This window comes from Mustela nivalis (genome assembly GCF_964662115.1).
Source record: "Mustela nivalis genome assembly, chromosome: 20".
Taxonomy (NCBI): domain Eukaryota; kingdom Metazoa; phylum Chordata; class Mammalia; order Carnivora; family Mustelidae; genus Mustela; species Mustela nivalis.
In genome coordinates this window covers 8,835,931-8,861,696 of record NC_139039.1, presented here as the reverse complement: position 1 = coordinate 8,861,696, position 25,766 = coordinate 8,835,931, and the positions used below count along the sequence as shown (strand labels likewise).

Here is a 25,766-nt window from a genome sequence, read left to right as displayed (position 1 = left end):
CCTCCCTGGCACGGCGCGCCAGTGTTCAATAAACGTCCACTGAATTCTCCTCCAGAGAAGCATCTCAGAAGGCAATCGATAAAGGTTCTAAGGAAGCTAAATCCATCTTTAACTGAGGCAAAATCTATGGAACAGCCGGAGGGGTCTACCGGGCTGATTCAAAGGCAGACAGCTCTGCCCCATGGAAGCGTTCAGTTCCAGGATGTTTAACGACCATCAGAGGAGCTCTAGAATGATCTCTTCCCCATAAAATGTGGGTCACAGAGGGCAGCAGAGCCTCGCCAAGATATAGATACTTCGCCGGAAATCCACCTCGCTCACCAGCCCTCTGCAAACCCTTCCACGCCAGCATGTTCGTGCACACAGGTCACATTGTGACCTCACACAATGTGAGGCACATTGTGGTACTTCTGGGGCTGGACCAGGGTCGTGACAGCAGAGCACGCCGAGGCTTTGTCGGAAACCACCCTGTCTCCCCAGACCTCCCAGTATATTATAACACAGTGATGTTTCCCTGATGCATTTGCCCCAGCTGAGCGCTGGGCTCACTCACTCGTTCAACAAGCAGAGACTGAGCTCCAGGACAGGTGCGGTCACAGGGCGGGGAGGTGGGGGTGGCAGCCGAGTTGGGGATGACAGCAGCCTGCACCCCGCAGGTACGGCGTGCACCACAAGAGATCTGCTCTGCCTCGAGGAGTTTTCGCAGCCATCCAGGAGACAGACATCACATAATAAACGAGCGAATACGCAGACAACTGCCAAGCATGGTCCACTTGGTCAAGGCAAAGTACAGGGGGATGTTGAGGGACTGTAAGTGCGCCGCAGTGAGAAAAGGCTTCTCTGAAAAAAGAGACATGGAACTCAGTGTGGATGTTGAGTCCGGAAAAGCCACCAGAAGAGGCGAGAGGACAGCGTGAAGGCTTAAGGTGGGAGGGCCACTGAGAGGGTCCACGAGCAGAAAGGAGGGGTATCACAGCTAGAAACGGGGAGAAAGCGGGCTGGAGGGACATGGTAAAGGTATTGTCTGCCTTACCTTTTGCAAAGGATGACCAGTAAAGAATGTTCAGTGAAGAAAGAGGAGATCAGATTTGTGGTTGTAAAAAAAAAAAAACAAAAAACAAAAAAACATTCCCCCCCCGCCCCCCCAAAAAGGGCTTGAAAGGGACCATTGAAACGCTGGTGGGGGGTTGGGAGGGGCGCTACCATGCGCAAAAGTGGGTGCAACACAGGGGTACTAGCAAGCATTGGTTCTATTTGAGCTGCCCTCTGCAGGGAAGGGGGAAAGAGCAGGGGAAAAACTACAGGACACGCTCCAGGAAAGCTATGGGAATAAACACAAAACAATCCTAAAGTCTTAGAGAGTCTGACGACACATAATTAAAGTCAAAAGATAGATCTTAAGCTCCAATCATTCACATGGCCTCAGGCTACCACTTAAAGAAAAAAGGATAGAAGGAAATACACCAATATGTTAACAGCCGTTAACTTGGATCATGGGTGCTTTTTATTCCATCTTCGTGTGTTTCTGTTTTCCAAGTTTTCTACAGTCATTTACGTGTTTCTTTGTAATTAGAAAAGAAATCCAGACATTAAGAAATAATAATGTCATCTTCTCACTTCCTGGGTGTGTCTCCAGAAAAGAATTAAAGGTGTCTTCTGGGTTTCCATCCTCCCACTGGGATGGTTCTCCTTCCTACAGAAGAAAGAGCCAGACACATTCAGAAATCACAGTATCAGGGGATATAGCTCAAGGGCAGAGCATTTGACTGCAGAAATCACAGTATCAAATTCTCCACAAAGTCCCGGATCCTTAGGACAAAAGCACACACCTGTAATTGCTGTCTTCAACTGCCCCGGTAACAAACATGGCTCCTTTCTGGGGCCGACCCCCTAATGCGTCCTCCCTGCCCACCTCTATACTGGCTCCCTGGAACCACACACCCCTGGCCCTGGCTCCCAAGTGGCTGCCAAATGGACCAGACAGAGATATCTGACTCAAGTCACACCAACTGGATTCATTCTCTCAGGAATTTGGAATTGATACAAGGAGACTAAGTGGAGAAAGATGATGGTATTTGAACAAAAATGTGGTCATGTAGCATCGGGCACGGCTGACACAAGCCAAGGCCATGAAGAAGTAAAAACGAAGAATCTCCCTTCCCCCTTCTCAGGGGTTTCCTTGGGAACAGAAGGAGGAGAGAGGAGGCTCCCAGGCCGCATGGCTCCATGGAAGGTAAAGGAAGAGGCTCCAGTCCTGGCCCCACCTTGTTCCCCAGATAGCCTTGTCTCTTCTTACATGTCTGAAAAAAGGACTGGTGAGTCCTTTCAGTAATCCTGGTCATCTGAATTTGTTCAAGGGGTTTCTCTTCCTTATAACCAACAAGTTCCCACTAAGAAATGTCTTCATTTTGAGTTAAGATCCCAGTTTCTCACCATTTTCTGTAGATCATCTACCCTGCTGATCATCAGCTTCTGTCTAGGTTACTTGCAGAAGGCCATGGGGCTAAGGGTCTCTTCTCTTCCACGGGGGTTTCTCTAGCCAAAGGCCCCACCACCCAGCCAAGCCAGGCCATGCTCTAGCTCCAAGCTGGCTGTGGCATCTATGCTCCCCACAAGCTGAACAAACCCGGAGCCAGCCGCAGCCCCTCAAGGCCATCCCGCACCTCCATCAAGGTGCGCTCGGTGCCCTGTGGCCTCATGAACTTCCCCAAGGCAGATGTTTGCCCCTTGGTGAAGCCCCCGCAGGAGGGGCCAAGGACCCAAGCAGCCACCGCCTCAAGCCCTGGGGAAAGAGGGCGTTTGACAGCGCCAAGGTAAGCCTCTTTTTATTAAGACAACACAGCAAACTCTTTTTAACCACAGCTGACATCACTCTAATAAATCACCATCATGTCTTGTGGGATAGAAAAAGCCAAAACACTGTCACATTTGATTTTGCCGGCTACTCGAGCCTCGAGAACAAACCATGTGTTTTTAATCAACAACACTTTGTTTTGCATTTCTCAGACCCCAATACTCTTTAAATAGTTGCTTGTACCAGAGGGCTATTTTAAACCCAGGGCCAGCTTCTTTGCAGAGGACATTAAGAAAGAGAACACCACGTTACCGGTTCACTAGGCTTATCCCGGGCACTTTCTCTGCTGGGGTGGCTATGTCCTGTGGGGTTCTATCTGTGTGTTTCACAGGGTGCTTTCCTCTTCCCTCTTTGGGAATTTAATTAGATGTCTTCCCAGAAAGTTGGAGTTTTTTGGTTTCTCTAACAGGCAACCCGTCTGGGTTATGGGAAAACGGCAAATTCCCAGCCAAAGGAAACAGAGAAGTCACATCTGGGACTAGGATTCCAGAGGAGTGAACGAGGAGGTGACAAAGGAGGGGGACTGTTGGCAGGGAAAGGAGCAGTAAAATAAGATTTCCGGAACGGTACATGTCGATTTCTGCATGCAAGTGGGCCCCAGACGTCTTGGAGGCAGGAAGCCCGCTAAAGCTTGCCTGGGGCTCAGCCTCTGGATTTCTGGGAATGAATGTCACCTCAAGACAAGAGTAAACCATGTGCAGGAGGAGACTTCCCCTAAAAGGGGCTCCTTACCTGACTACCCGATGCACCAGGATCTCACCAGGGATTGGCAGCTGGATTCATCTTGTCCTGACACAGGTCTCCAACAACACCTGGCCTTAGAAAGACAGTGAAAGGGACTTTAAGAAGATCCTGACATATATCACAGCAACACTCTATGCTATTTGCTTGACAGTGAACTTAAACCATTTGAAGGCTCCAACCAAAAATATAGGGGTGGCCACCATGTGGTTCTGGCCTCAACTACCATCCCTCAGCCATGGGGCAAAGTTCCTTTCCTTGGTGACCAGTGAGATCCCCCAACCCAGGTCAGGTTAGGGCTTCCTGCTTCCAAGCGGTCCTAATCGCTCAACCTCTGCCGATCAGATCATGCCTGCCACACCGGCTGGTGCCAGGCTAACAGGCCCAGACCCATACCACTGCAGGAATGTCAGACGCCTCACTTCCTGGGACTGAGCTGCACATCTAACTGGAGAGGACTCCCAGTTTCTCAAAGAGCATTCTTTCGTGAGGGCTCTGCATCAGGAATAACTGGAGTTATATGGTTATCTCTATTATTCCATAAACTCATGAAATATGGCATAAGCATTAATACCCCCCTGGAAAACCCATTTTGTCAGTGTCCTTTGCAAAAGTGCCAATCCCCACATGCCTCAATTGTCTGCCTCTGTGTTGGGAGAAGGTGGTAATTTATACACATGCCTGTCGTTGTGGGGTGGGAAGAAATCTTCCAGGCCGAGTGCTATCAGGAAGACTCTTTCCTACAACTCAGAAGCCCTTTGTTCTAGTTGGTTCTGTTTCTCTCAACAGGGCATCCCATTTCACGGGCCAGTATTAGTAGTGGTTTACACGAAGCCTCCCTGGGATCTGCTCTGTGATTACACTCCCCTGCGGGGATTTTGTTCGGCCACGTAAGCATCTTGGGCTGACTATTTACAAGTCCCAGTTAGGGACTGCTCTTCCAATTGAGTATCACAAATGGGCATTTAAACTCATGACCTGGGCCCTTCATATTCCACAGCCAGTGTTTCCACTCATTTGGTGGTCTTCACAAAATAAACTAGGAAACCTGAAAAGATATTGAAATATTGTAAAACAGCATCTGGTTGCTACTTATATGGGTGTTTGAGACTAGATTCAGAAGGAGGTGTGCACGTGTGTGTGTGTGTGTGTGTGTGTGTACTGAGGAGGACTGTGGATTCCAGGTCAGTACCTGGTGGGAACACCCTTCAGCAAGCCTCTGGAGCTGCCTCTCAGACTTCTTCCTGTGTTCACTTGCACCTGCTTCCCAGGTCTCCCATCCATGGCCATGGCCATGTCGTACACTGAGCTATGAGGATCAGGGAAGGATAGAGCCTTGCCACCCAAAATGTGGTCCCCGCATAGGCATTTGCATGCCTGTCAACAATGCACAGGTTCTGCTGCCCCACACATATTGACCCAGAAGCTTCATTTTAAGGTGCCTGGTGGCTCAGTCAGTTAAGAGTCTGCCTTCAGCTCAGGTCATGGTCCTGGCATCAGGACATCAGGCTCCCTGCTCCATAGGGATTCTGCTTCTCCCTTTGCCTGCCACTCCCAACATGTGCTCTCTCTCTCAAATAAATAAAATCCTTTGTAAAGGAATCATTTTAATAAGATTCCCCAGGTGATTTGTAGGAACATTACATTTGAGAAGCGCTACTATTTCTGAACCCTGGCTACACATTAGAATCACCTGGGTTTTAATGCTAAGGCTTAACCTGACACTAGTTAGAATTTCTAGAGGTGGGGCCCAGGCTTTGGAACTATCCCTCACCATTTCAGTGTACAGCCAGGGCTGAGACCAGGGGTCTACAAAAATAATCCTTTACTGAGCATCAACTAGATGCCAGATGTTGATTTACATAGGCCGTCTCTATCCTCACTGCAACCATCGAAGGCTAAGCACGGTCCTCCCCATCTTGTCCCATGTCCCATAGGTCTCACATCAGAAGCCACATTCCAACCAGAGCCCGAGCTCCAGGCACCATGCACCGAGCTGTCAATGGAAGCAATAGCCCCACGGAGAAACAGCCATGAAGCTCCAGGAAGCCCAGGCTCAAGGACTACCACGTTCCTCTCACAAACAGGCAAAACAGGCTGAAGTGGGAACAGTAAGATTTGACAGAAGACCTCCAGGTCAAATCGGCCAGGCCTTCCGCAGAAAGGCCGAGTACGACAACTCACAGACCAAGAGCCCCACCACCCGGAAGGTGCTGCTAGCGTGTTCCTGCCTAGTCCTACCCAGAAAAGCCAGGCCAGCCGGGGAAAGGATTTCAGCTGAATTTTATGGGATATTTATGAACAAAACGTACTTATTAGTAAATAATAATTATAGAAGAGCAGGTGCCCCAGGGAGAGCAGGTAACATGGGATCTCATTTTCTAATGCCCTCCATGAACAAACCCTGTTTGAAATTAAAACATCCTTGCTGTCAACACAAGTGTTTAAAGAGACCCGGGCTTCTGTAACGTAAGCAGTAATTCTAAGGCCTGCTGTTAATTGAAGGCTTCATCATTTACAGGCCGCTTTCACATATACTAATGTGCTTAATCCTCACAACAAGCCTGTGAGGCAAGTATTTTTTCTTACCCCGTGTTATAGATGAGGAAGCTGAAGCCCCAGATGCAGTGGCAAGGCCGAGGCCCAGAGCTGGTGACTGAGTACAGAGCTGGGCATTCATTCATAGGCGAGGTCAGTGCCTTCCCAAACACACTGATGTCATCCAGTCCAAACTCTAACACCGTCAGAAAAACTGTCCTCCTTTGCTCCCGGAATTCCCTTTGCACCTGGTCATCAGAGACTTTGGAGTCCTGTCTATGCTCCGTGTGCAGGCTGAACCCTAGGGGGCCATTCTTGTCCCATTCTTGTGTCTCTCCAAGACTTAAGGCAGCTATGGGCAGGAGTTTGTGCACCCAAGAGGAGAGCAGGACCATATAAACCTTAAATAGCTTACACAGAGGCACACATTCAGACACACACACACACACACACACACACACACACACACACAGTGTTTCAATAGCAGGACATTTCAGGGTAACATTCTTAAGTCACCCAAAAATTGTGCGTGGAAGTTGTAAGCAAAAGAAATCATGAACCCTTCCAATATGGCTACCAAGTCATAAACGTCATCACCAACTTGCAAAAGATTAAGGAATCTGGGAACAAATTAGCCTGGTATAGACAGTGACTTACGGAGAAGTCTGAGCGAGGAGTCAGAAAAGCCAACAACTTTAAATCCTGTAAAGTTTCTTAATCAAGTTACACTATTATTTGAAGTTGGCAGAACACCAATGGATTTAGTCCAAAGACATAATATATGACTTTTTTTTTTCGGTTTTCTTTTTTAAGGGCATTAGGGTTTTAGTTCCTTTTTTCCTTCTTCTTGAGGGTTCTTTTTTTTTTTTTTTTTTTTTGGCAATATGTCGCTTTCTTTTCTCAAATCTGTTTCCATCCAACATGCATAAAATGAGCCAGTTCCAGGGAGCCCTATACTTCCCTTCTCCTTGTGCCCCTCGTAGAACTCACTCCTTGATTAAACTAGTTAGCCCCATAGCCAGAAGCAACATAACACAATTTTGTGCAAATAGCTCTCTTCTGCCTGGTCCTCCCCTCACAGTTCAGCTATCTCTACACAACAGTGTAAGACAGAGGGTGAAGGAACCCTCACCACAGAATCACCCTGAGATTATGGGTGAAACTTCCCCTTCAAAGGCTGCCTCCATTCCACATTCTCTCAGCTGACCTTCCTCTCAGGGGGCTTTGTTCACAGCTCCAGACCTGCCGCCCTTTGTACTGTCTGCCTTCCTGCCTTCCCATCTCCCCCACCCCATGTTCTCACCCCTATCCCCACCCCCACTGCCCTAACTCTCCCAGCCTCTCCAGGGCTGCCTGGCTTCCTTCTCAGGGAGCCCCCAGCCAGGCGAGCACCTCCCCTCCCACAGGCCCTGAGAAACCCTGAGATCAAAGAGCTCAGCAGCAGGGCCAGGTGTCCATCCTCCTCCACAGGCCACAATTAATCAAGCGGCCTGACTCACAAGGAGATCAAACCCGGCCCCCCGCCAGCTGTTGGTTAAAGCTGGCCTTCAAGTTGCCCTCATTAAATTTGCTCTCCCTCTCTCCCTGCTGACTCCTGTCCCGTGATCATCTATCTCCTGGATCTCTCTCTCAGCGCTTTTCCTGTCCCTTCCTCTCTCCTTCCACCGCCTATCCGTTTGTGTTTTCCTCCATTTCACCAGCCCCAAGTCGGACCCCTCCATCGCCTGCCAGGCCATCCTGCCCCACGCTCTCTGTTCCACTCACTCAGAAGTCCACAGTCTCCAAACTCCTTCGCCAGGACACCCTCTCCTGGACTCTCTACTCAGCCCCTGAAGTTCCAAAAGAAGTCTGGGCCAGGCCACGAGGCTGTCAGAGAACAGTTTCCCCGGTCCTCAAGGCCAAGGATGGGTCCACCAACACAGAACTTAATCCACCTGCAATTCACTTCGCAGCGGAAGCAGGCATCTCCCGCACGCACACGTGCACACACAGACACACGCACGCACGCATGCGCCAACACCTCTAAGCTCTCAGCGGGAGCATCCCAAGGCCACCTTCCCCCTGGCCAGCTGGTCAGTCTCCTACTGAGCAGTTTGCAAGCCTCCTCCCCAAGAACCATTCCACCCATGAACACGAGACAGAGAACACCACCTAGAAGCTAGAAAACAGGCAGAGATCCTTTCTTTCCCTTCCAGCTCTGCCCAGAATGAGGAAGGATGGAAACATTGGATCCTGACTTCTCCTCGGCTGATGTGTTGAGAATATTTACTCCAGTTGTCTAGGGTTTGTTTTTATACACTTTTTCCTACAACAAACACTGGCAAAAAAAAAAAAAAAAAAAAAAAAAAAGAAAGAAAGAAAGGGAAAAAAAAGCTAGTACAGGCTGTAGAGTACTGCCCTCTCTTTCTCCGTCTCACTATATATACATCTATGTATTTTTTAACTTGTTTTCCATTTCAGTGGTTCTTAAAGCGCACAGGCGTGAGAAAACACAGATGGAGTGGAACAGGCAATGTTGTAGCTGTACGCAGAAGACATCACACCATGCTGGAGATTTTTAGAAGTCTTGGAAGACCTCAGGATACAGAGAGGTTTTTTGGTTTGGTTCCCCCCGCCCCCTTCCTTATATAGTTGGAATTTTCTCTTGCTTCCTCTCTCAGCTCTATTTCTCTATCCCTGGCATCACCTGCTGCCTCTGGGAACAGAGAGTCCCTTGGCCTGGGTGACTGGGTCACTGTGGCTGCCCTGGGTTTGACCTCAGTTACCTGCCCATGCTCCCCCAGCTGTGGCGAGGCGATCCCCGGGGGAGGAGAAGCCATCCATCACCAAGGCAGCATCATAGGCCTGAATGAGGGCAGGAAGGGTCAGCGCTGGTGCGCACTTGGGCAGGTCGGAGGGGGCAGGGGCATTACAAATTGCAGAGATACTGGTGCCGGGCTTGACTGATGACGCGGAATGAGGGGCAAGATGCTGGCACCGGGACGAGCCTGCGCTCCAGTCCTCCACTGGCTTCCTCCCGGCCCACCCCCATCAGCCCTTTCTCCCCGCTTCCTTTTTCTTGCCTACTCACAGCCCATCCGTCAAGCCGTGCCCTGAAGCTGACCTTTTGCAGAGAACAGCCAGCCTAAGAGAACCATTTCTTTCTGAAAAACCTCACCAAGGGATTTTATTAATGCTGGCAGGCCCACAGTCAACAGTGTGCCACCCCTGCTTCCCGTCCCTGCGCTGCCTCCTCCCTTTGTGAATTCCATGAGCTCTGAGCAAGGAGGGAAAGGGGACTGTGTGAACACATTTCTTTGGCAGCACCCCGATTTCTCTCCTGACCCCAAACTCACTCCCACCACCGCCGGTCAGCCCCACAGGTCTGACAGTCACCTGTGGAGCCGTGGGGTACTCGTCTTTAGTGTGCCCAGTCTGGCATCTTGAAAGCAGTCACGGGTGGTTCAGGAACAGCACACGGACACCTCTGGGAGAAAAGCAAGAATGGCCTGAAGAGTCCAGCTGGCATGAGAGGAGATGGGCTCTGAGGTTGGGCAGGGAACGGATGCCTGGTTGGGCAGTTTCTTGCGGGCAGGGGGACCTGTCCATCTCTTTGAAGACCACACAGGTTGCCAGTCACACCACTGCAGCAGCACAACAGAACAGAGTGGGGACGTGTTGGGGCAAACGGTGATGGGAGATGTTTAATAGAATTACTATTAGGCTTTGAGTTAATGAATCACAACTGCAAGAAATCATGATAATCCAGCAGGCATTAATGACAGATTAGCTTCAAAGCTGCCATAAAAGTGCCATAATGCTTACCTAACGGCATGATTAATTCTCCCAGTACATAATGGCTTTATGGGGGAACCAGGCACCAACAGAGGCTTGACAGAAAGCCACGACAAGATCCCCAGGGCGCCTGGAGCACCCCTACCCTGCCTGGACCATGTGGCTTCCGCTCTGCCTGGAGGCATCTACCCTCACTGGATTGTGGGTAGACAAGGGCAGCTGTTCAGGCTTACCCCAGAGCGGTCTCAGGAGGGAGGAAAGGAGCAGTCCCCTAGAGGCCCTGCCAGGCTTTGTCCCTTACCAGGTAGCAGCTGTCTAGGGGAACCCGGAAGTCCTATCACCCCAAACTCCAAGATAGGCAGCTCCTGTGACAGCCCTGGTGCTCAGAGAGCCGCACCCCAGTGCCCAGACCAAAGGATCTAGCTTGGAGAAGTCTGGAAAGAGTACAAGCGTACCTCAGTTTATTGCACTTCTCAGATACAGCATTTTTCACAAACTGCATGTTTGTAACTACCCTGCGTCAAAAAAGTTTTTCAGCACCATTTGTCCAACGACATTTGCTCACTTGTGTTTTTTGTCACATTTTGGTGACTCTCGCCATATCTCAAATGTTTGCATCACTATTATATTTGTTACGGTGATCTGGGATCCCTGATCACAGCTCACTGAAAGCTCAGGTGATGATTAGCATTTTATAGCAATAAACTCTACTTGTTTTAGACACAGTGCTATTGCACACTTAATAGACCACAGTAGAGTGTAAACATAACTTTTATATGCATTGGGAGACAAAAAAATTCATCTGACTTGCTTTGTTGTAATACTTGCTTTATTGTCATGGTCTGGAAACACACCCAGAACAGAACTAGGGAGCTCACTATGACTGTGCTCCTCACCAGCTGTGTGACCTGGCAGGGCCCTTAACCTCTCTGTGCTCAGGTCGTTGGACCCTGAGTTGCATCTTCAACCACTAAACCACCTCCCTATCATGGCATCAGATAGTAAGTTCTCACTTGTATTCCCGGCATGATGCAAATCTCATTGTATGTATTATTTCATTTACTATCTGCCCCAATAATCTTGTGAGATAGTTACCACTATTATCTTCTCTTTTACAAACAGGGAAACTGACGCCACACAGAAGCTGCTAGTAAAAGTGGAAGCAGGCAATACTCCCTAGTTTCTCGCTTCTCTATCAGCCATCCCCACCCCGAATACTGCCAGTTTAACTCAGGAGAAAAGCAGCTTGCAAGACACTTAATGCCATGTCTTATGAGACTCAGCAGTGCTGGATTGCCTCCCTCCCCCCACCCATGGCAGGAGAACATCTGTGAACTGGTAGGTGACAGATCTGGATGGACTCTACCTCTGCTGTTTACCTTGACTCTGAGACCCCTGTTCTGACAGTGTTACCTTGGGCTCTTAACTACTCCTGGTTTCTGTTTCAGTTTCACTTTGGTGCCAAGGGAATAGTGACCATCATCAAAGGAACTTACCCACCTGACAGCAGGAATGTCCTAACCTCATCGGGCTCAAATCTACCTCTTCCCAACCCCGCCAGAGCAAGGCCACTTTCCTAAGCACAACCCCAGTCTCCACTCCAGAGGTTCCCACCGTGGGCTGCCCATCTTCCTATAAATATGGAGGCAATTAGCACAAAGCCCAGGTCTGAAGGGAATTCTCAGAGCCATGTTCATCTTCATAATGTTGAAGAAAACCCCCCAGGAGGCCTGAGTCATGGCTGCGGCGGGCAGACTGCTTCTGATCTGATTAACTGAGCTCCACAAGAGGCACGCACCCTCCCTCCAGACTTGCTCTGAGCCGACACCACTCTGGAGTTCTCTCCAATGGAGACTTTCCCCGGGCTGCCACTAACACCCCACAAAACAGGAGAAAACTGGTCCTTTCCTGCCAAGGCATCAGTAGTGTCCAACGTCCCCAAGTCTGTGCTTCTTGTAAATTCCAAAATCAAATAGCAAGCCATCACTCCATCAGCAAATATTTACTTTCATAGGGCATCATGGGAAAGGCCAAAAAGATTCACTCTATCCCTTTGCAGCTGAATCCCCAAAAGGACATAAGGCTTCCAGATGTGTGCACCCATACCACACATGGGTGGGATTTCTGGAGGGGACTGCCTTCTGGTAGCCCCACTCTCTCGTCTGAGCTGGCTGCCCTACCCAATGGGTGTCAAGTGGATCCCACTGCTTTAGTTATAAAGTCATAAACTCTCAAGGTTGAAAGAAACCTCAATGATTATTTCTCCCACCCCTCCCCGAATCTACCCCATCTGCTATTGACTCCTCTTGAGTCAAATATATAGTTCTTATTTCAACATGCTGTGCTCAGTGAAAGCTCAATAAATATTTATTAATGGTGGTGCCCATGATGAATTAACAGCCAAAGCTATAAAATTAAAGTTTCACACAAGCAGAGATCCTGGTGAGAAAGAAACTGCTACATAAAGTTTGAAATTTTTCAAAATGACAAGCATTCACGCATGCACACACATACACACTCATATACACTCACAATCATCCACACACATACACTCTCACATGGGCACACACCTTCACACACACATACACACAAACACACTCTCACACACACACTCATACATACATATACTGTCTGGCAGAAGACCTCAGTTCTCTTTCTTGCCTACCCAGAGAATCACACTGGAAATCAGCAAGTGTCCTTAGAGAATATTCATGCCTTAGTAGCGGGCACATTCAGCTTCTCAGAGGCCAATCAGCCCAGCCCATTGGGATGTGTCCAGCCCTGGACCCAGAGTCTCTCCCTGTCTCCTTGCTGGAATCAAGGGGCAGCGTGATTCCTGAGAAACTAAGTGGTGCCACTGAGGGTTTTATCTGGGGTGCCCGCTGAGCTAAGGTAAATGCGGAAACACATGTAATCCTAAGAGTGTTAAAACTTCAAGAGAAAGATCCAGGTCAGTACAGGCAGTATCAATGAGAATTTATCACATGATGGTATATACCAAGAAGGAAATGCCAGGGAGTATTGCCATAAAGTCAGGAACTTTGAGGCCTAGTGGGTCTCCAGCCCTAAAACCACAGGTAGAGACCAACCATCACCAGTCGATCAAATTGTGCAGCTCCTGACCACCCCCAAAGAGTCTTTGTGCGTGAACACACAAGCCTCCCATGGTTTCGTCTGAGATCCAACTGACAGAGCTAACTCTTCCCCTCACTGGGAGTGCTGGGACCCCTAGATCTGTGGCACCAGGGCTCATTGTTGCCCCTCTCAGTCTCCATCCCATTCGACCTTGAGAGCAAGTCCAGGGACTTCCTAAATCTGGGAATGAGGGATTTACAGAGCCCCAGAGCTACTGGAGGTCAGGCAGAAAGGAGCCCTTTCACTCCTGACACCAAACAAGAGAACCCCAGGTAGAGGCCAGTAAAGTACGTGAGCTCAAGAAAATCTCAGCGAGCTTGAAGGAAGAAATCAGAAATGACCTTGAAGAAATGAAGTGGAGTCTGTGCTAAACTCACAGTGAGATCATATGTGGGACTCCCTCCCTCTGAGCCTGTCTGTACCCCGAGGTGCCCTCCTGCTGGAGGAAGCTGGTTCTAATGCAGGATGGGGCAGGGCCTGGGGACAGGACAGAGCAGGACAAGTAGGAAAAGAAAGGCCATAAAAACTGAAGACAAGTCTTAGGAGGACCATTTCACATTTTCCTCACTTCAGCCCTCGCGGGCAGTGTTGCAAAGATGCTCCAGGAGAGCTGTGAGGTTAAGTGGTGCTTCTTCTGGTTTTCCCTGGGACTTCATGCAGTTCTCCCTCTTGCTTCTTCCCTGTCTAGTCCCCAAGAGTCCCCTGCAGAAACTATGCTGGTGACTCTCCAGGCAACCTGGGAGAAGACAGAGTGGGAACCCATCAATGACCACCAGCGTTTAGTGGCATCGCCCTATGCCAGTCCCTCGGCTGGGTCAAGTCCTCCAGCGGGAACATCACAGTACGTCCGTGGACAGAACACCCACGGGCCAGCTGGCAATGCTCACTGGCCCCCTCCCAGCAGAGGCCTGTCTTCCCTGGCTGCTGAATCCTGTCTCATGATTCTGCTCTTGATTTTGGTGTTTGTTCCTGCCCAGATGGGGTGTCTGATCTTGCCATGGCCAGTGTTCTCTGAAGAAGGGGACCTGGTACACTTTTATAGGACCCTGTGGTTCCCTGGGGCCAGACTCTAATGCTGTCCAGATGCAGAAAAACAGAAGGGCCATTCAAAAACAACCGAAATATCAACACACTTTGAAAGCGGTCTGTTAGCACTTGTCATAAGCACAATAAACAAAACAATGAAACCATCAGAAAGTACCGTGAGACAGTCAGGCTTTAGGAACTTGGCTTTGATGATTTAGAAAAGCAAAGAGAGGGGGCAGAACCAGTTCCCACTTGGGCTGAGGCTTGTTTGTTCTGCTTATCTGAAGTCAGAGCTAGCAATCCCCATCATGATGAAAGGATCTACAAGTTTCCCCTTTGCATTGGGCCCCCTTGCAGAGAGGCTGGGCCGGGGTTGCCTTGCAGCTTTGGGCAAGCGGTCAGTTCCTGCACGTGGCCCAGGAAACACCCATTTGTAGAATGCAGCTCCCATCTGCTGAAACACCCTTGTTCCGAGTTCGTTCAACAAATAAGTGAGCTCACCAAACAAGATCATTTGCTTAAGTTCTTACCAGGAGAGGAGATGTGAACTTTAGGGACACAGTGGCACTCACTCCCTCCTGGACACTAAGTTAGAGACCCTAACGCCAGGTGAGTCAGCAAGGACCCAGGGCCTGTTGGTCCTGCATTTTGGAGGAAGAGGCCTAGAGAGATATGGCAACCATCCACATGACACACACAAGCCTTCCAACTTGAGCTATGGGACTGAGGCTGGGGCTGTCCCTGGGTGAAATGAGGCCACCCGCTTACCAGTCGCTCAAGCTTGTTTCCCACTGTCTCCACAGCTCAGGCTTTGCTTAATTCCCACAGTGGGTGCTGGCCAATTCATCTATCAAATTACCTGCCAGTGATTTAAGTGAGCTTAGTTCTTTTGGGTGCAGTCCCGCATTTTGACTCTCAGTCAAGCAAAATAGGGCAATCATCGAAGAGAAGCTGGGGGGACCTGAGACTGCTATCTGCTGTGGGGGACAGGACTCTGGAAAGGAACGAGGTTGGTGGCATGAGTGAGAGGGTAGGAGGCCTCGAGTGCACACTCTGGGCCCCTGTTCAGCTGGGCGACCGTGAGTCGATCCCTTGCACCCCCTATCTCCAGACATACCCAGTCGGCCACTCTGCAAAACCCTATCATGTGGGCAGGTAAGTCAGAAGATTTGACTCTGGTCTCCTAATTGGAAAAGCAAAAAGAGAAAAAAGAACAAAAACAAGAAGCAGATGTCAGAAGAAAGGAACCAAACATAGAGCAGGAATACTCCCATGTCTGTTCCAGGTAGGAATCGTGTTGGAACCAAAGGTTCAACTTCACCAGATGCCTTTCAACCAGACATGGAGGCAGCCCCTAGCACTGCAGACCCACCCATCTTCACGTCCCCAAGGCCTCCTAGCCGGGTGGGCACCAAAACAGCAAAGGCCAGGAGACTCAGGCTCCATGTCTTCAGACTGGCCACCCTTCCTTCGATCGGCCTCCCATGGCACGGAGGAAAGGGTCCCATCTCCTGCATGTCCTGGCTGCCAGCCTCAGGATAGTGACAGCTAAGGTAGTGACTCTTTTTTTTTTTTTTAAGAATTCATTTATTTGAGACACACAGAGAGAGAGAGAGAGAGAGAGAGAGAGAGGGAGGACAGGAGCACAAGCAGGAGGGGCAGGACAGAGGGAGAGGAAGAAGGAGACTTCCCACTGAGCAGGGAGCTGAGTGCAGAGCACAGTCCCATGACCTTGAGATCGTGACCGGAGCTGAAGGCAGATGCTTAACCGACTGAGCCACCCAGGTGCCCCTCGTTCACATGACTCTTATAAGGACTAGAAGAGATCATGCTTAGCAAGGACCAATGCACAACCCAGCACAGGGTATGTGCAATAAATATTAGCTGCTTTATTCTCATCTCCACCCACACACAGCTTTCAATCAATAGACAAGTATTTGCTGGAAGCCAATTAAGTACCCAACACAATAGGAGTTCAAAAGAGCGATAAATAAGCCAAGGTCACTGCCTTGGGGTAGCTCCCAGGATAATGGAGAGGATGAGCAGATCACTTAAACAGGGAAAGAAGCTGCTTCACTACAGAAACAGAGTACTCTTATCATGAGGAGGCAATATAATCCTTTCCAGGCTTCGAGCTCTCCTTCCTGGCCCCTGTTTACCGGTTAGATGACCTTGGACCAATTGCTTAACCTTCTGTCTCAGTTTCCTCATCTGTAAAATGAGAAAAATAATATCTATGTCATAGGGTTGCTGTAAGGATTAAATTTGCTCCTCACCACCTATGTATTCTCATATGTAAAATGTAACTAATAATTGACCTAATCATAGGGACGGTCTGAGGATTGAATTTGTTAACCCATGTAAAGCACTTAAAATAGGGTTATACATGGGCACCTGGGTGGCTCAGTGGGTTAAAGCCTCTGCCTTTGTCTCAGGTCATGATCCCAGGGTCCTGGGATGGAGCCCTGCATTGGGCTCTCTGAGCCTGCTTCCTTCCTCTCTCTCTCTGCCTGCCTCTCTGTCTACCTGTGATCTTTTTCTCTCAAATAAATAAATAAAATATTCTTTTTTTAAAAAGGGTTATACAATGGTTCACTGTCTTTACCATCTAAAATATAAGTTCCCTGAGGGAAGATTTCGGTCTGTTTTAATGCACTGGTGCATTATCAATAGAACAGAGCCTGGCACATACCACATAAATAGTAGTTGATCAAGTCATTGAATACTACAGGAGAACAGAGCAGTGGTGCAGATTCCATTCTCAGAAGGCTTCCTGGAGAAGATGATCCAGAAGGGGGAATAGAAGTTAACCAGGCTCAGAAGGTGGGGAAGGACATGGCCTCAAAAAACTAGCACAGGAGGGGCACCAGGCCTAAAAGAACCTGATTTGAACAGGAAACCGCAAGCAATCTAGTATTTGTAGAATGAAAGGTACAAATCAGGGAAAGGCAGGAGATGGAAGCTCTTCTTCCAGTGACTGACCTTAATGGGACTAAATATGCCCCGGAAAGCATACTGAAATGAGAGCATTCAGAAAAGACAGCTTCTGTCAGCCCCTTTCAAGACCTCCAGACCAGTAGGCCTCATGCAGGAGAGCCCCAGAAATAGCATTTCCCATGAGCCCTCCACCCCTGGGGAAAGTTCTATCGCATGGGACCCTAACCCATCTGTCTGCAAGATTTCCAGCCCACTTGGAGAAGCAGGCGACCATGCCTGTGAACTCTGACCCTATCAATCCCAACAGGGCCTGGGGAAGCATTTACATCTTCAAAGGTCCTGGTAAATGTTAACCAACGGCCTCCTTCCAGGCCCCATCCTCACCTCCTCCCACTCTAGGCCACCAGGGGTCAGGGAGCTGGGTCACACCTGGCCAGGCTTAGCCCATCCCCAGTTCAGCCCAGTACCTCATTCTCAGAGCTGTCCTGATCTCTCCCCACTGCATCACTTTCCCTCCCCACAGGCACTGGGTCCCAGGCCAACAGAGAAGGGGCCTTAAGGGAAGCCCAGACACCTTCTAAAGGGCCTTTAGACAAAGGAAGGGTCAAGTCAGTCACTCTGAGAGGAGCCCTGGGTACTGGATCAGGGGAGGGGACAGGACAGGCCCACAGACCAGGGGCAGCTCCCTGACAACCCAATCAAGCAGGTTTCAGTGACCTCTCCCTGACCCCGGCAAGCTCCAGTTGTCCCTCTGATCTCCTGGAGGCAGGGAGGCCTGTTAACTTTTACCAGACTCCTTTGACATGGAGCAGCTCTAATAAGAACCTAGGAGGGAGGTTCATGCAAGTGTCAGAGGCTCAGACAGCCCTCCACAGCCTCACCACCTGCACCCAGCCCTGCAGCTCCAAGCCAGAACACCTGCCCCTTCACCCCACCACAGGACGTTCAAGGCACAGAGCCCTGGAAGGAGAGACGCAAGAAAGTACCGCAGGGGCTCAGCCTTCTGCTGCCACACTGCCTGTGCCTTTGGCCACACCACAGGCTTCAGTTTCCATTCAGTTTCAGGCTTCCATCCCCACTGGTGGCTCCTGTGACATTATGGCCTCAGCTCACAGCCCAGAGCAGGGTCAGTCCCAGCCATTTTCCAGCTAAGTGTATAAAGGGTATACCCAAAGTCCATGGCAGGGCCAGGACTGGAGCCAAAGATCAGGAGCTCCATTGAGCTCCGCTCCCTTGGGGACTGTCACCCAGCCAGTCTGATAAAACCAGCTAAGAATGAAGGTGGATAGTACACAGGCTGAGTCTCCCTCCTACCTCCTTCCTTCCTTGATCCAAGCCAAGTTTCCCCACAACTCTTACCTGAAGGGGAACAGGCACAGGCATGTTCGAAGACTAAGGATCAGAAGCTGGACTGTCACCTCAGCTCTGCAATAACCTTCTATGTGGCTTAAGGAAACCATCTACCCTTCCTGTGCCTCTGTTTCCCCACTTGTAAAATGTGAGTGGAGGGGCGCTTAGATCCCTTCTAGTTCCACACTCTCTGGTTCCAAGTTTTCACTGCCTCCAGTTTCTTCCACCACCCCCCGAGATCCTCCTCAAAAACTCTCCTAGAGTCTTTGGGGTTTGCTGCCAACTTTGTAGCCAGAAGGATTCATCTTGCCTAATCCTTGTATTTAAAATATGAGAAAGATGGAATCCAGAGATGACTTAGCTGTGTGACCTTGAGCTGAGCAAGACACCTAAAGGCAGAGTCAGGCCTAGATTTCAGGTCTCCTAGTACTTTGTCCTTTATGCTGTGCCAGCTCAAGGCTCCAAACCTCCCAGGGATCCCCACGTCCTCAGAGGAAACGGACCAAGTTCTTTGCCTGGCATTCAAAACCTACCTGCCCACAGCCTGCCCGCCAGTCTGCGCACTCCCCACCCCAGTAACACCCTGCTCTGTAGTCAGACTCCCTATCTCTCCCCAGCAGAGCCCAGAACCAGTCTCACCCTAGCCTTGGCTCACAAAGATCCCCATCCTACAATGGACCCAAGCTCCCCCCCACCGCACCCCCACCTGCAGCGCTGCCCACTCACACAGCTCTGCTCTCCCTCCCTGACCTCTCACAGGCTAGGTGTCTGAACCATGCCTCACCCCATTCTTGAAGGTACCACCACCTCTCTGCCTTCTCCACACAGCCTGGTGTTAAATGCTCCTCAGCCGCATGGGCAAGTTACTTTGCCTTCTTGTGCCTCAGTTTCTTCATATGAAAAGTCGGGATAACAGGAGCTCCCACCTACGCCAGTCTCGTTAGACTTCCCTCTAATGCATGCATATACTTAAAACAGTGCCTGGCACCTATGTTATATATATATATATATATATATATATATATATATATATATATATATAAAATATATATATAATATATGTATATCATATGATACATATATAATATACAATAATGTATTATATATTTATTATATATATTATGTATTTTCCCCAATGGTAATTGACTCTGAATACATCATAATGTATTTCTTGATAACTTCCAGCTCTGTGGTGATGTGGGTCAAGGAAGCAAACTGGATGAGCAAACTGGATGAACAGACACATTAAAAAATCAAGTCTTCTTTAGAGGTGACTCAACCTCAGGATGCGCTAGCTTGTTATGGGAATGCCGGTCATCATCACAGTTCTGGGACCTAGAGATAGCATATTCTCTCCCACCAGGGTATTCCCCAAACCATGGAGATTTGCATAAGAATTGTGAATGCCCCTTCCCATCTCCTGCCACCAGCAGAGTCCCTTCAATTCTGTTGGTTCACCCTCTCTGCTTGGTGCCCAACCCAGTCCCTTCCCACTCACCCCGACAAAGGGATTGTGGTGATTGATGGTGACAGTGACCCGCCACTGACCCTTCCAGTGCTGTTGTCCGTGAGGCACTCAGCAGCCTCCACAACTTTTGAAATGCAGGCTCCCCACCTGATGAGACTTCTGGTTTTCTTCCCCTTGTGAAGTGGGGTTTTTGATTTGGACCCTACTGGGTTCTCTCCAAATGTCTGGGCCCTGGGATGACTGCCTGCCCGAACCTGCCCACCAGACTGCCTTTGTGGGTTCAAGGCAGGAAACTAGACAAGCCCTGAGTTCAGATCCTGACTCTGTCACTGTCAAGCTTTGGGTTCTTCTGGAAGCTGAATCTCAGATACCTATTGCGAAGGCGGCAAATAAGGCATGTTCTAAGGAGCTGTTAGAAGGATTACATCAGATAACACAGAAAGCTGTCAGCACCATGCGGGCACGTCACCATGACTCAATAAATAATAGCCATGATGAAGAGGAGGAGGATTAAAATAATGTGAAGGAAGAGGGCTGTACCTGAAAACCAGCTTTGACTCAGTTATAAGGTCCTCCTTGACCACCGTCCCCAGAATGGCGGAGCCGAAGCAGCTCCCTCTTCTGCGCACGCGCACGCGCACGCACAGACACGCACATGCGCACACGCCTGCGTACAGACGCGCTACCACCTCTCCACGGCGTTTATTTACGTTCCTGCCCAGAGCCCGTCTAGCTGCTATTTGGGGCAACGTAGCCCCGTGGAGCTGTCTCTTCCTTGTCCCTTCGTCGCTCATTATTCAGGGCATCCACTGACTGGGCCGGTGGCCTCTGCAGCCGAGCTGCCTGAGACTTGCTCTCCTTAAGAAAGAGTCTGTTTCCACTAAACCACTGAGCATTTCACATGTCATCATTTTCAAGCTATTTATTTACTCATTTTCTCTAGTTTATTTGCCTAGTCCTCAAAAAATATTTGGTCGGAGTGACTTCCTATAACCAAATTTGGGTGCCCAACCGAAAGGTATCAAGCCGCCTACACTGTGTGATCAAGCTGCGGCTCAGGCCAACCACCATTTTGCAAGGAACTACAGACCAAAAGAATGCTCAGCAGGGCCTACCCCCTGCAATTGTAAACAGATTTCGGTGCAGTGGGTCCCATGAATCACGGTCATCGGGAGAGGGGAAGCCAGGGAAACCCATCGTTCCAGGGAAGACCCTGGTTCCCGCCCCGAGGAAGGCGCACAGGGAAGAGAATCAGAAATGCACCCGTATCCCCGCTCCCCTGAGGCTGCTCACAGGGTGTAAAACTTGAAGCAAAAAAAATAGAAGAGGTGTTTGCATTTGACAGGAAAGGAGGTTCCGCTTACCTCAGAGTTCCAGCTGCGCGCCAGCTCTCTCCTCCTCATTCTCTGCCTCAGAGCCTCACTCCTAGCGCCTTTCATGACCTTCAAAACTAGGCTCCCTATCCTCTTAATTGTATGGGAATGCAGCAGGCCAGAGGAGAGCTCAGGAAAAAAGAAAACTGCAAGCCTGGAATAAGATAACCCAGTTTAAAGAATGTCAGTAAACACCTCGGAAACCCATGAAGGAAGAGATTTTTCCAGGCCTCCATTCCAGGAAGTTCATGGGACAAAGAGAGATCCCTGGAAGAACCCCACGGATGTGACCGCGGCCCCTCTTTCGCTTCTCCTGTCCCGGGGGTGTTCAGAGAAGTGGGGCAATAGGGACCTGTCCCGGGAGAGGGATGTCTTGCGGGTGAGGAGTCTTCACAACTGAAACACAGAGATAGGCATCAGAAGGACTCATCTATTCCCCCCTGAGCAAAAATCAACTGAGGGAGAAGGAAGAAAGGGGATGGGGGGGGGGCCTTCCAAGTGGAATGAGTCGCTGAGTTAAATTACAGGGGCCTGGGAGGGATGATTAACAGCCCTCATGGTTTTCTGCCTCACAGCCATTACTCACCCCAAACCTGGGGCTTCTCGGTTACATAGCCCAGCGCAGGCCGACCATTTTTTCCATTGACTGAAAACACATTCTGACTGAAAACAAACTTTGGATCCCCGAGGCTTGGCAGGCCCTGGGTCCTTCTCCATATTTAATCAACGGGAAGCTAAACACTTTCAATCTGTGATGGCTCATTTGGACGGGGTCTCGGGGCTTTTGCTTGGTGCCAGATATAATAACTCTCCTCTCTCTTTTCTAAGGCCTATTTTATAATTTTGCTGTTTTTCAATGTCAAGCCCATCTTTTGAAGAATTTTTATTGGATTTCCTGCTAGACTTCAATGAGGATTTTTCTTGCTTTGGCAGAACTATCAAGCAGAACAGGGGAAAAACTCAATCATCATCTTGGAAAGTCATGATGGTGCTTGGTTTGGTGGTGGTGGGGGGGGGTTGTCTGTTAACACACAAACAGCTTTCTAGAAGGTTAGAGGCCCAGTGGCCAACTTTGGGAAGTTCTCTGACTTTGATTCATGGGGTGACAATTGACAGGCAAGGCAAATGGGTGTGAGAAGAGGGAGGTGGGGACAGGATAAGGGAAAGAGAGGCACGAGTGTGTGAGAGTCCAAGGGTGGGTGGGTATGTTCCAGTCGACGTCAGTGGGACAAGGCCTGGCACCATTCACGAGAGCTGCTGGGATACTGAGAAATAGGGACATGGCACCCATTCGGGCAGACTCTTAACCAATAGCATGACCCCCTCAGAGCTTCTGATACCCCAAAAATGGGCAGAAAAGGCTCCATCCCAGAGGCTCCTGTTTTACCAGCCATGGCCACAGTCTCTGCGCCTGCTCCCAGGCAACAACATTCAGATCTTGAGTTTTTCCTCACAGAGATTATTCCCCAGAGGAAGCAGCTTGCCAGTGAGTGACAGCTTTTGTTTGCTCATGTTTTCCTCTCTTCTCAGAGTCAACTTTCAGAATATACCAGGATGTTCCTTCTCACTCCTGGACTTTTTTTTTCCTTTTGATTTCTTTCTTCTTTTTTATTTTTTATTTTTGGCAGGGCAGGGGGTAGGGAGTCTCTACAGACTATTATCTAGAGAAGAGAAGTGGTTCTTTGTCCATCAGTGAAGGAAGGAAAAGAGAGAGCCCTTTGACTCTCTTTTTATGTTTCATTTTCATGTTTTACTTTTTTGACTTTTTATGTTGAGACGTTAAGTAACCACACTTCACACCTACCCCTCTTAGCTTCATCATTTACAGAGCATTTCCCCGTGGCTTATCTTTTTATTCCCACAACAACCCTTCGAGAGACACAGGCAGGTATCACAAATGCCGTCTCAGAGGTAAGCCAACGCAGCTCACACAGGCCATGTGTCTTGTCCCAGTCCCGTGGGTTTTAAGGAGCCAAACAAAAACATGAACCAAGCTGAGCACTATTTTCTACTTTACCACCAAATGTATATGCTGGGGAGGGGGTGTCCTTGGCCCCCTTTCTTAAGACATCTTCCTATGCTGGGCAGAGCTCCCCAGTGTCCACTCCCTGCAACAGAATACATTGAGAGTTGAGATGTCATGGCAATGTTTGCCACATCCATAGACTGCAGAACAATTTCCCTTCAGGGCGGACTACAAGACCAGACTTCCAGTTCCAGTAGGAAAAAGTATACAAAGAGGTTAAGTAAACAAAAGTTCCTATGGAACACCCACTCCGGGCCCAGCAGTGGGCTAGTCAATGAGAGGAAAAGACTGCGCCCCTCCTTTTAAGGAGCTTACAGTCCAGATGAGGATATGAGACAAACAGGCATAGCATCTAGGATGCCATACCTGCAAAGTATGCTTTGCAGCTGAATCCCTCATTTACCAGCAAGGAGACAGGACACTCCAGAGAAACACTGGATCAATATGGGCAATTCAGAACAGTATTTTGGTTCATGCTAAAGAGAACGGTGGAGATCGGAAGCCAGAGAGAGGAAGCCACGTGACCTGGGACATGTTCCAGGAGAAAACTTGATCTCAGCCTCAGAGCGTGGGTAGAACTGGATAGATGGGCAGGAAGAGAAGGGACACAAAAGCAAAAGGGACAAGGCGAATCGGAGTTCCATGTGTTCAGGGAAACCACGGGGGCCAGACTTTAGTGATGCAGGGACAGGCAGAAATCAAAGCCGAAACCTGGCCTGTGCCAGCTGGTGGGGGACCCTCAGCAGTCAGGAAGAGTGTGCACATGACACCGATGGGAAGTCTCATGAAGGTCAGGGCTGAGGCTCCTGCTGAGCAGCAAAACCTGCACCTGTAATCCTCTAAACCCCACACCACACCTAATAACCCATCTGAATTTACTCCACCAATAGAGATCCCAATCCGTGCTCTGCTTGGAGTCTGGAGAGAGTGGGGACTCACCTGGTATTCAGGTCATCCTGCCTCCCCACCGACCTTCCTCGTTCCAGCAGCCACCTCCTGCCTGGTCCCTGGGAGCTCCCTGGCTCTCGGCACCTGGTCCATGTGTTAGGAGTTAGTTGGACATTTAGGTGGTCAGGGCCAGGATCCCCAGCAAGAAAATACAGAGTCAGGACAGCTACAATAAAACAGTCCTGGCATTCTGTTTTGCAGCTGAGATAGGACTGCACTGACATTTTGCTTTGCAGCCTTTGCAGAAATGACTTCTGCAAAACGTCCTGAAATAAAACAATGAAGCACAAAAGCACTTGTCAATATCACAGGCAAGGCGCAGTGAAGACCTAAGCCCCCAGACTTCAGAAAGAAAAATAAAGACCATGAGCACGTGGACATTAACCTAATAGGTAGGCAGATACCTGACCAAAGCCCTGATTGGCATGACTCCACACATTCTGATTGCTTAAGAAAGTTCCACAAAGGAGTTTATGAAACCACCTAAACTTAGAAACTCTAAGGACAAAGCCACTCAGGTCACCCTCCCTCTCTGGGATCTTAATACTCTTGTTTAATAAACTTTGCTTTGCTGCCCACCACTTTTCGTCTGGTCTCCCTCTTCATTCTTTGAAGCAGCATGACAAAGAACCTGGGCAGTAAGGGGTTACAAATCCTGTAACACATGGAGACCCAGTAGGTCCCAGGCAAGGACAGATGTGCTTAGGCTGAAAAAAGCAAAGAATTCAGAAGAAAAGGAGTGGGAGGGGCACCCGGGTGGCTCAGTGGGTTAATAAAGCCTCTGCCTTCAGCTCAGGTCATGATCCCAGTGTTCTGGGATCGAGCCCCGCATCGGGCTCCCTGCTTGGCTAGGAGCCTTCTTCCCCACCTCTCTCTCTCTGCCTGCCTCTCTGCCTACTTGTGATCTCTGTCAAATGAATAAAATAAAATCTTAAAAAAAAAAAAAGATGAAAAGAAAAGGAAGGGGAGACTATCTCAGAACAGTAAGAGTTCATACCAGATGATGGGAAATTAGAGAAAAAAACCTCTCCAAGACATCCAAGAAACTCCAAGAAAATTGGCCACCGATGCAGAATTCTCTGTGGCCCCTGAGGATCCTAAAGGTGTGAAGGCTGGAAAGACAGTGTCTTTCCCCCTGCTGCACCCCTGTTGCCTGAGCACCTCCATCAACCTTTGTTCCTTTTTGCATTCCAACGTTGTGCCTCCCTTTACCCACATTAGCTTAAAACCCAGAACTCCAGCCCTTTTCCTTCTTACCAGAGACGGAGCTGAAGACGAGTCTGAAGGTAAAGAAGCAACACGCTTCTGGGGAGGGTGTGGTTGCTGTTGCAGTAAATACAATAATGTCATTGTTACTCTGCCTCTAAGCACAAAGCCTGTCAGCCCTCATGAACAGATCTTTGTTCTTCCAGCAGCTCCCATCCAAAGGGGAAGCACTTCTTCCCAAAGGTTCGTTACATCCCCAGCTGGCCTTCCATCTTCCTGTACTAAAGAATCACTGCTACCACTCAGAACACCAGGGCCCCAGGCTCCTAAAGCCTTAAAACACCTCCTCCAACTGACTTCCCTCAGAGAGGAAAAGCCAGCCCCATGTAC

At 49.4% G+C, this 25,766-nt stretch overlaps 2 long non-coding RNA genes across 5 annotated transcripts; one reads left to right on the top strand and one right to left on the bottom strand.

Annotated features, from left to right (window-relative positions):
- The first annotated feature begins 434 nt into the window (after positions 1 to 434).
- LOC309855295 lies at positions 435 to 12,206 on the top strand. Its single transcript, XR_014306722.1, has 4 exons — positions 435 to 587; positions 5,533 to 5,805; positions 8,594 to 8,724; positions 11,030 to 12,206. It is a non-coding gene; the product is annotated as an uncharacterized lncRNA (long non-coding RNA).
- LOC309855294 lies at positions 1,487 to 25,518 on the bottom strand. 4 transcript variants are annotated; one of them, XR_014306719.1, is made up of 6 exons: positions 25,428 to 25,495; positions 24,162 to 24,436; positions 23,214 to 23,304; positions 21,188 to 21,592; positions 3,587 to 3,671; positions 1,487 to 1,693 (listed from the first exon to the last, which is right to left on the bottom strand). It is a non-coding gene; the product is annotated as an uncharacterized lncRNA (long non-coding RNA). The 4 variants fall into 4 exon arrangements; XR_014306720.1 differs by having other exon boundaries at positions 21,188 to 21,350; XR_014306721.1 differs by having other exon boundaries at positions 21,188 to 21,350; positions 24,162 to 24,254; positions 25,428 to 25,477.
- Between the last annotated feature and the right edge of the window lie 248 nt (positions 25,519 to 25,766).